We start from the raw sequence: 11501 nt of genomic DNA, 5'->3' as shown, positions 1-11501 counted from the left end.
CCCAAAAAGGCTCCACTCTACCACTAGTCTGGCCCACTTCTAAGGCTTCTAACCTTTTTCTATAACATCAATTTTGGCACCTGATTCATATCCTCCTTCTACCCTATTAACGTTTCATCTACTTAAAAGAATTGTTTTCTGGGGTGCCCTACTATTTTCCCATTGCTGGGTTTTTCGGCGATTTCATTAAAAAATTCCATCGACGTATCAACAGTGTGGTTTTCAAATCCACCAGTGCATAGAGACTCAACCATGGTCGTTGTGGAATAATCTAAACCCTCATAAAGGATATAAACTAGCCTAACCTTTTCTAAACCATGATGAGGACACTAGGATGATAAATCATTGAACCTTTCCAAATACCTATATAAAGATTCTCCCTCTTGTTGTGAAAATGTGCATATTTGCGTCCTAATAGACGATGTTTCGTGCCTAGGGAAAAACTTATTGAAAAAGGCAGATGTAAGTTGTTCATATGTCTCAATTGACTCGGAGTCCAAACTATATAGCCACGACTTGGACTTATCTTTCAGGGAAAATGGGAATAACCTAAGTTTCAAAGCATCATCATCTAAGCCTCTAATTCTTAGAGTACTACAAATTTCCTCAAAATCCCTAACATGGTAATAGAGGTTTTCATTTTCTTTCCCTAAAAATATTGGGAGCATCTGTAAGGTCCCAGGTTTCAGTTCATAGGGTGCCTCCGTTTCAGATAACTTAATACACGAAGGACGAGTAGTCCTAGTTGGATTCAACAAAGCTTTGAACGTTGCCATTTCTGGCGTTATCTGAGCAACAGGGATTCTCTCCCCAGTTAAAGGACGTTCAAAAACAGACTCTTCAAAAGTCAAACTTTCTAGATTAAGGTAATCGAGATGCTTCGAACTACTAGGTTTCTCTTTAACAAATCTACCTAGTGCGTCTCTTTTACGTTCAGGCATACAATAAAATTTTCTAAATTGGAAGGGTAAGCAAACACAGATCAAGGCCGACTCAACTAAATCAAACCTATTAATTTCTAGCAAACAAAAAGCATGATGGCTCCACTTAGATTGTTTCTAGACCAGCTTCTAATCCTTCGAACGGGAATTCTTTACAATTTAAGCAAAAACCGCTTTGGAATCAATCCGAGTTAACGTAAGTTGAATAGAGGCGAAGGAAGCTCGGTGGATATTTGATACCCAAGGCCTCACCGGTATTACAAGGCGGCGCAGTCACGCATTCAACTTACAGAAACCATCAAGAACTTCGAAGTATGCTTAAGAGAGTAACCAATATTTTTCGAATGACTTTCCTGTTGAGCTCGTTACCCTATCGGTCTCGTTCTAGTCAAAATTTTAGGCTTAGGTTCGCGTAGGTTACGTGTTCCTAAAGCGGGAAAGAAGAGAACGATGATGAAATCCGAACCCTTATCTTGTATGGCCAGGCCTTGCCCTTTACTAGAAAAATAAATGTCCGTATTCAGTCCTCAACATATATGCATACGAAGGAGTCCAGTAATTCGATGACAGGGGATTCGCGAGTGATTAAAATCTTACCTCCCGTTCCAGACGGGGGATGAATCGGTTGTAGTCGACTCGGGCCACTGACTCCGATGTCTAGTGTACGAACTCAAGGTGCAGAGACAACATCGTAATTGTCCTCCTTCTCTGCAAACAGTTTATATTTAAATTACCCTTCCGTAGGGTAATAAAAAATAATAATGTCCCAAAGTCCAAAAGTCCAAAAAGTAAAGAAAAATTACAAAAATAATAAACCCTAATACAGTTTTTTTTTTCTAAAAGAAAATAAACAAACCCTAAACTAAAATTGTCTGAAATAAAATTGTCTTCTTTTCTGTTCTTTTTGCTTTAATCTTTAGCTCCAAGTCTTTATGAAATCACCAAACTCTTTGGCTCAATTTTCTTTATGATCCAGAACCTGTAGACACAAGATAAATACCCAAAAACATAAAAAAGAACAAGAATAATAAAATAAAATAAATCTAAAACCCTAAAAACAAGTCCGCGTCGGCGGCGCCAAAAATTGATGTGTTTTGTAGAGAGTGGTAAAAAGAGTGTCGTTTCTCAGACTTGTGAAGGATTTTTTTTAGACTTCAATTCAAAACTAAAATAGAAAACACAATAAAAATTATAGAAAACTTAAACAAAGATGATATCAATATTAAAAAAAACACTGAGGCTAAGATTCCACTATTTTCCAAGTTCAAAGTGATTAAACCAATACTTATATTTATGCAATTTTCTCGTTTAATTTGATTCTAGAATATTGCAACAAGTAGATTTTCAAAAGTAGTAATTGTAAATACCAAGTATGAAGCATCAAAAGTCGTAAAACTAAGCATACTCCATCAAAATAAATCACAATCACTCAAATAAAAATCATATTCAATAATAGTTTAAGGCAAATAATCATATAATTATTGCAAATAAAAAGATAAAATAGAATATACCACTTTTTGTTGGAAAAATAGCTTCCTCTATCGCCTCAGAAATGGGGTTTAACTCCTCGTATTAACCACTTGCTCAAAATACATGTTTGTTGATCAAAAGTTGATTAAAAAGAAGAGAAGGTATAAAACAGCGTGTTTGTAATGGATATAATTGTTACGAACCACTGTTACAAAGTACCCTAACACAGAACTGTTGCGAACTCTGAATAATTGTTACATAAATTGTGACAAAGTGATTGAATTTTGAAAGAAAAGGCCACGGATTCTGCGACTGTCTTTTACTGCTGTTCTGTGTTCTTTTTCTTCCTCTCGCCTGTATCTCTGCAACTTGGTGTTTTTGTGCTCTATTATGTTTTAAACTTCCCCAAAGTGTATGTAAGTCTTCTATGAGCTATACCAACTCCTTTTATAGCCCACAGGTCGATAATAACTCCAAATCTTCGCCTTTTTCTTTCTTTCCTTACAACAAAATCCTCGGTATTTTTTTCTTTTTTCTTTTGGTACGTCTCTAAAAGAGTCTGATTGGTACAAACACTTCTAAACCTGGTAGTAAATCCCACAACAGGATATTCTCTACCTTTTTACACGTAAACTCCAAAAATAGAACCATATCCGAGACTTTTTCTTCTCCCCAGTTTTCTTTCACGCAACTTCCTTTCTCATCCAAACTCTTCCCAAATAGCAGAATATAATCCCAGTAGTTAATACACTCTCCCAAGTTTCACGTAATTTACCAAGCCAACAAAATAAACCCGATATACTTTCACTTTCTCTAATGGCCTGATTCGCCTAGATATGCATGGAAACTTGTTTTTCTGCGTATCTAAATCCTATACCATCCCTGTTTGACCAGACCAGGCCCAACAACCCATATAAACAAATAAAACCTGATAAAATGTCGTCAAAATCGATTCAGGAAGTTATGCAGAAGTTCGCAGGTGGAAGACGTGTTTTCCCGCCAAAACTGTGATGAAGATGGGAAGCCCCCTAACCAGAATAGGGTGCCATTATCCATGGGGTGTAAATAGCAGGTATGGGGTGCAAGTACCGGTGAGGTGCCCCTTATCAACTGAGTGCCCCTTATCCAAACTGAGAGTCCGCATAGTAATTTTCTCCCACGAGCGCAAATATCACTTTTCGAGCCAATTTTTCTACGCATGTTTATTTCTCCAAAAACACCTACAAAGACACAAAAAGCCATAATAAATACAAAATCTTGCACTAACAATATATACAATTGAGATTATATCAGACACAAAAACGTGTCTATCACGACCCTATAAGTAGCAGTTACAAATATTAACCGCCGACAAGATCTTCAACCTAAGAGCTTTCCGACTAAACCTAGCTATGAAATGTCCGCAAGGCCGTGGAACAAACACCTTGCCGGCTAAATAACTGCAAATTCAGAATTTTGATTTTTCTGACCTAATTTGACATGCAACCATGAAATTGAAGTACTAGATTGAGTTTAAGTAGGCCATTACTTTCTCAATCGCATCATTTCTCCTTTTTCAGCAGCTTTGATTTCTTCTTCTTCGACCGCTTATTTCTTCTCTTTCTTTTGAACTAACAAAGCAATTCCAGTTGTATTCGTTGGGTTTTCTATTTGTGTTTTTCGTATGACTAGGTTTCGGCCGTGGTGGCTCCATGTTTGAAGATTAATCAGAATTGTCGAATCGACAATTACACCGAATTAATCGACGAGTTTTGATGGTGGTGTGATGGAGAGCCGGTATGGTTGTGGAGGAGAAGAAGAAGAGAAGAAGGAAGATAAAATGAAAAGAATAAAACTGATTTAGGGTAATTAGAATTATAAAGGATAAGGCTAGTATCGTAGCTTCACCCATATTTGTCCCCCCTTAATAAAGACACTCTATCCATATAAATCCGGGTATACACCATCTCACTATGTTCGAAAGCATCTCAATATCTCATTAATTGCGGCTCCAAGACAATCAAATCAAATTTGTTCTTCTCTTTCTCTAAAGAGACAAGTCAGCTACGTTAATTGACGGGGTTCTATCTTCCTGCTTTTGCCAGTGGTGGGTCTGCATTCAGCTGGATAACGGTCTTAGGGCCCATGTTTTAAGGAAACCAAGACTACACATGGTATTAAACGGCAAGACTATATGAATACTGAAGCGCTGGACCTGTGGATAAATCAAAGAAGATCCACCAACAAAAGTAGGCCGTAACCACACAGTAATTAGGTCACAACTAACAAGGATTGCTAGATATAGTAAACTTTTTTAGAATGAATTTTCTTTTGAATTTCCTCAAGTGATAACAAACTGTTTTACAGCAATAAACTTCTTAAGTTGAGTTTGTAAATAACCGGATTTGAGAACGAGGAGAGGAAGCACAGGAATAGGGGCTCCCGGATATGTAGGGCCTGAGCCATCATCCATGGCGACGTGGTTTTTAGGGACGCCCGATAGTAGGAAATAGTTATTACATGGAAAAACCATTGTAAAGTACAGTTGTACGGTTGATATCAGTGATTCTTGGTAAACCGTCTAGTTAGACTGGACCAATACCGGTCCTTCACATGGAATGGGCTCTGCCATCACTTTTTGATGGGGCACATTGAAAAATGTGAGGGAATGGTTTTCATTTTGTCTAACTAGGTGGTTTATAAACTTTATACATAATTTTTGGGTTGATATTAGTAGTCCTGTAAAATAGGGTACGGAAATACATATCTAAGACGTACCAATATCAAGCTTTGCCTATAAAAACGAGTTGGGCATTCAAAAATGTGTATAGCACTTTAGAAGGTTGTATCGTGTACTCTCAACTTGGACTAGTTCCTGTAACTTTTACCATTTTGAGGCATTAGAGCGACTGCAATGGTACGACTAAACTCAAAGATCAAAGACCAAAAAAAAAGACTAAATATGAGTTTAATCTGTACTGTGACGTTATGGGGAGGCGACCAAATTTGGTCGCGCGTAAAACAATTTTACGCATGAAGACGGGCGGATTTCTTAGTTACGTTTCATTTCTGCGCGGAATTATAAATTACGTTTGAAACGGGCGTAAATATAAATCACGTTTGTTATCGAGCGTAAATATAAATTACGTTTGGTAAGGGGCGGAATCTTAAATTCCGCCCGTTGATCAGACGGATTCCAAATGACCGCTCGAAGAAACGTAAAACTAAATTCCGCCCGAGTTAAACACGGTCACACAGCACGTGTGAGATCAGACGGGCGAACATCTGGTGTCCGCGTGATGAATTGTACGGACGGACATCTTCTGTCCGCGTGATGAATTTGTCAGGCGTAAAATACTATTACGCCTGAGACGGGCGTAACCAAAATTTCCGTCCCACTGTTTTCATTAGGGTTCAGGGTTATGGCGTACTCTTCCTGTCCGTCTGATCAAATCGGGCGTAATCTTAATGAACCGCCCCTTCCACCAATACCGCCTCTCCTTCCCAACCACAACCCATCTCTTCTACACGAGCCTTCTTCTTCTCAGTTCATATTCTTCCACAGTTCATATTCTTACACAGTTCATATTCTTCTTTGCTTCACCGCTCCTCTTCAGTTCATATTCTTCTTCTCCATTCCCATCTACCAACCGTACAAATACCCTAAAAACTCCACAAAAACCCTAAAAACTCCATTATAAGGTATGTATTTTCTACTTTCTTTATTCAATTTGTGTAATAATAATATCATGTATTGTATTGTATTGTATTGTAATTTTTACGTTGAAAATTGAATCAGACTTTATTACTAATTGGATATTCATATTGGGTTAATCAAATCTTATTAAAATTGGGTTAATCACATCTTAATCCAATAGTATGTTAATGTTAATGTTATTACTTTTGTTACTGTTTCGTAATTTAATTTAATTTTTTGTTTTATTTATAGTTATTAATAATTGGATAATTATTTTTGTTAATTTAGTTACGTGATTTAATTTATATATTTTTTTTGTTAATTTAATTTCGTAATTTATTTTTTTTTTGTTAATTAGTTATTATAGTTAATTGGATAATTATTTTTTTAATTTAGTTACGTGATTTAATTTAATTTATCTTTTTGTTAATTTAGTTTCGTATTTTTAATTGAATTTTTTTGTTATTAAATAAGTTATAAATATCGTTATTGGATAATTATTTTTTTTTATTGTTTGGAATTTTGATGTTGAAATTTTGTTCGGTTAATTTATGTCTATTATGGTTCGTGGATTGGTCTTTTAATTATGAAATTGTATTTAACATGTTTGTGCGTAGAATGAACAAGTTTATATCGAGGTTTAGTGGTCGCAAAGACCAACAAGAGACAAAATCTACCGAACTGATTACAACTTAATCTCTACCGGTCAAATTGAGGAGTTCGACGTCCCCGGGTTAGGGAGGTTTCCTATAGTGGAAGATGATAAGCCGCACGCTACTGAAGACATTACATTTTCAGACGCACCAACATCTAAGTTTAAACATCGTGGATGTCTGGCATCGGTAATTCATTATTATAAATTTATTTCAATACATTGTCCTAGAGTTAAATATTTGATTGAAAAAGCGGGGTGGGAAAAATTGTTGAACATAGAGTGTAGCGTTACCCAACATGCCGTTGTTGATTATATTGTTGAGAGGTTTTGGGATACAACCAACACGTTCCATTTTCCATTGGTGAGATGGGGTTCACGCCATTAGATTGGGTCATGTTAACTGGACTGAGTATCGGTGATGGTTATGTAGTTCCGTATGATTCGAGCCTATACCAATTTGACTATGTCCGTGAGAAGATTTTTCCGGATATCACACAGGGAACAAGAGGCGCGTCGTGGATATCAAACTCAATTACAATTACATATTTAAGCTCATACTTCAAAGAAGATAAGTTGGTGGCGGCTAATGAAGATTCTCTCCTCGCCCATAGAATAGCAATTGCCTTTTTTATGTATGTTTTGGGTCAATTTTTCTTTCCTAATGCAAAGAACTATATTGATGCTGGATGGTTAGCTGCTTTCGAAGAAATTGATAAAATACAAGACCTTGACTGGGGGGGTAGTGCCTTTTCGAGATTGTATGCAGGTCTCCGACAAGCTTGTAGGAAACAACAGAAGGCACTAAGCGGGCCCTTCCAAATATTAGAGGTATTTTGGTAATCGATTTTATTTTAATTTTCAACGTAAAGTATATTTTCATTTAAGTTTATTTCCTTGGATATATTAATTTGATTCATTAATTTTATGGACTAGTTTTGGGGGTATGAATACCTAGGCATATGTCGACCAGACATCTCAATGACCGGTAATGAACAGAAATGGCCTGTAATTTCCAGATGGAATGGAAGGAGGTGTCAGAATGATATTATTCGTTGTAGGATTTTACTGAATCAGCTGACGATTGACCAAGTGACATGGCACCCATGGGAATCATACACCGACGTCCTCAGTTCTGAGATGGGAAAGTCTGCTAGGAAGCTGTCGGACTCGAGATGGATATTTTCTTGGAATGGCGTTGTGAGTTAGACATGATTTTTTATATTATATCATTAATATTAATCGTCAATAACATAGTTTTTTATTTTTCGTTATTTATCTAATTAATAACGTACTCACTACAATTATATTCCCTTTTTGGTTATACAGCATAATGTTTATTTAGGAGAAAGATGTTGGAGGCAAAACCATCCCTCGTTTGCTGTTCCCATGAACTACATGTAATTATTGGGCATTTGGGTGATGACCAAGCAAAACTCCTGCTAGCGGACGGTTTTGTTGATGCAACCGAGGTGGTGCAAGTTGTGCAGTATGAAGTATATTTAGAGTATTGGAAAAAGGTTACTAATTTCAGAAAATATGTGACACATCCTGATTGGGAGGTCCAAACATTTGGGTACAGCGGTGACTTCTATTCTACCGAACTTGGAAAACCAGATGAACATGTTCTTATTCCACCGCAACAACAATTATCGCCCGTAAGTGTTCGTTCAACTTTACATTGCTAATTCCAAAAAAAAAAAAATCTCATCTATCTCATTTTTTCATGACAGGGCGATAGTTATGCATTATTCCAAGAATATGCTGATTTTACTAAACAATTTCGAGATTTTACATTACGAGAAACGAAAGATAGGATGGAGTGTCTATTAGCGAAAGATGAACTTATAGGAAACCAGAATAATAAGATCACGGAATTGGAGTATCAACTGTCTCTTTTCCGAACGCCACACACCATCCAACCTTCCATTGGATTCGGCGCCTTTTCCCCCACATTGCCACCACAAGTGTGGAGTTCTATGAGTCAAGGATCATCTTCAACGTCCTCGGTCAGGCCCATTCCGAGAACGGCTTTTATCCCACCGCGATCGGCGCCTCCGGATACGGGAAATGTTTAGCCTGTGATGACTTTATATGGTTTAGCTTTGAATTTATTATGTTATTTATCTTTGTTATGTGTAGTCATACTAGACATTTATTATGTTATTTATCTTTGTTATGTGTAGTCAGCGAGTAGTCATTTCAATACTCAATCAAATTTCTATCAAATTTCAGCGAGTGGTTATTTGAATCCTTTATCAAATTTCAGAGCAGTAGTCATTTATAGGCAATCAAATTTCAGCGAGTAGTCATTTCAATAGGCAATCAAATTTCAGCGAGTAGTCAGTTCAATACTTTATCAAATTTCTATCAAATTTCAGCGAGTAGTTTGAATACTTTATCAAATTTCACCGACTAGTCATTTCAATACGACAAACACCTCACTACAAAATTTGTCAAATACTTTATGTTATTTTATTTATTAATCCTGATGGAAAATGGAAGCATGTGATCTCCGTCACTCACTCTATAAATACCAACACACCTCTTTTTACAATCACACACTTATTCTGATTCGGATAGAATATGGAAGCATATGAGAATACCGCTCACTATTGTTCTTCTGTTTCATCTTCTTCTTCTTCTTCTAATAGTAGTTTTTATTCCTCGGATGATGATTCAATAGCAATTATGCAAAATAACATGGCCGTTAGTATGGGAGTCCTTGTTACCAATTCTAAATGGCCTCAAACTCGTATCAAAATACCAAGAGATCGTGAGACTGGTGCTGAACTTCTGTGGAACGACTATTTTTCTCCGTATCCAAACCAACCACCTAATGTTTTTCGCAGAAGATTCAGGATGCGTCGACAATTGTTTAACAGAATAGTGGAAGGTGTTACAGCCGAAGACAGATATTTTGTGCAAAGGCCCGATGCGTGTGGAGTTTTAGGATTAAACCCTCATCAAAAAGTAACTGCAGCGGTGCGAATGTTAGCTTATGGATGTGCGGCAGATGCAATAGACGAGTACTTACGCATAGGCGAAACCACGGTGTTGGAAGCAACTCGGAGGTTCTGCAAGTCGATTGTCAATGTGTATGGGAAAGAATATTTGCGTGAACCTACGGCTGGTGATGTTGAGTTGTTGCTCAACCAAAACAAAGATAGAGGATTTCCAGGGATGATAGGTAGCCTAGATTGCATGCATTGGAAATGGGATAAATGTCCATCTGCCGAATCAGGGGCTTACACCGCGTATAAAGGGAGCGAAAGTATCGTGTTGGAGGCGGTGGTGTCGTATGATCTATGGTTTTGGCATGCATTTTTTGGTATGCCAGGCTCTAACAACGATATTAATGTGATGAACCGTTCATATGTTTTTCGAAGTCTGGTCACGGGAAAAGCACCACCGGTGAACTATGTGGTAAACGGTCATTCTTATGACATGCCGTATTATCTAGGTGATGGAATATATCCAGAAATTGCTACTATTATTATGGCGTTTAAACATCCGCTTGGTAGGAAAAAAGAGATATTTTCAGCGATGCAAGAGGGTGCAAGAAAAGACGTAGAGCGGGGATTTGGTGTACTTCAACAACAGTTTGGAATCATCAAACAACCTGCTAGAATGTGGAATCCAGATGTGCTTGCCTATATCATGAAAACGTGTATTATCTTACATAATATGATAGTCGAGGATGAGCGTCTACCCGGTGAATGGCCACATGTTTATGATCATCGTAGCAACCCGACACCGGTTAATATATTAAGAGGCAACAGTGAGGAGTTTTCCCAAATTAGAGCTGAGCAACGCCGACGTCATATGCGCAGCAAAGATAGGCATATTCGCTTGCGCGATGACTTAATCGAACATATATGGGCAGAATATGGGAATTAAAAGGTTGGAGACGAGGACAAAATATTGGAATTAAATGTTGTTTCCCATATGAAAAAATTATGTGATTTTATTTTAACGAATAATTTTATTGAAATGTATTAACTCTATTTCATATACTCATCACTTGGTAAATTAAAGTAAGATGTTACAAAATAAGTTAAAGTTGATTAAATTAAATGAAGATAAAATTAAATCCCAAATATTACATAATAATACGACTAATGACAAAATTAATACATATTAAAACGTAAATAAACTACTAAAACTATTATCACTTATTATTAGACTTAATACTTAAGGTTCGAACTATCCCGTTTTGACGATTATAATTGGCTCCTTTTGTCCCGTACTATTAAAGCCTTTCGAAGTTCGAAGTACTCCTTTTGTACATGATCCAATTTGGAAAGATCCATCATCATGATGCGAAATTCATCGTCTGCGACCTCCTTGGCTATTTTAGCCGCATGCTCAGCTTGTTTTTGTGCAAACTCGGCCTTTTTTTGTTCCATCTTGAATCTTGATTGTTCCCGGTAATGAGAATTGAAATTTTCTTGCTGTGTAATAATTATTCCCATCAATTCCTCTTGGCTGTTGGATTTCTCTCGCCCGGTTTTCTTCAGTCGTTTAGCTGCTTTTTTTCCCATCTGACGAAGGTATGTATTCTCTATGTCTCCTTTATCTGTGTCGTTACCGGACTCGACTTGAGTGCCATCTTCCTCGGTATTCACGCTACTATCCAAATCGTGCGTCGTATCAAAAACAAAAGTCGATCGACGATTATATTTTATATTTTCTATGACAATTGGGTAGCACTCTTCGTGCCTAAATTTTCTTCCATGATTGCATTCCTTAAACCGTTTGT

The 11501-nt window shown here is 37.0% G+C and overlaps 1 pseudogene; it reads left to right on the top strand.

Moving 5' to 3' along the window:
* The first annotated feature begins 312 nt into the window (after positions 1–312).
* LOC113345104 lies at positions 313–412 on the top strand (annotated as a pseudogene).
* Positions 413–11501: the final 11089 nt, after the last annotated feature.

This window comes from Papaver somniferum, unplaced genomic scaffold (assembly GCF_003573695.1).
Source record: "Papaver somniferum cultivar HN1 unplaced genomic scaffold, ASM357369v1 unplaced-scaffold_80, whole genome shotgun sequence".
NCBI classification, from domain to species: domain Eukaryota; kingdom Viridiplantae; phylum Streptophyta; class Magnoliopsida; order Ranunculales; family Papaveraceae; genus Papaver; species Papaver somniferum.
Note: the sequence above shows the minus strand (reverse complement) of the source record. Positions and strands in the feature narration are given on the sequence as shown.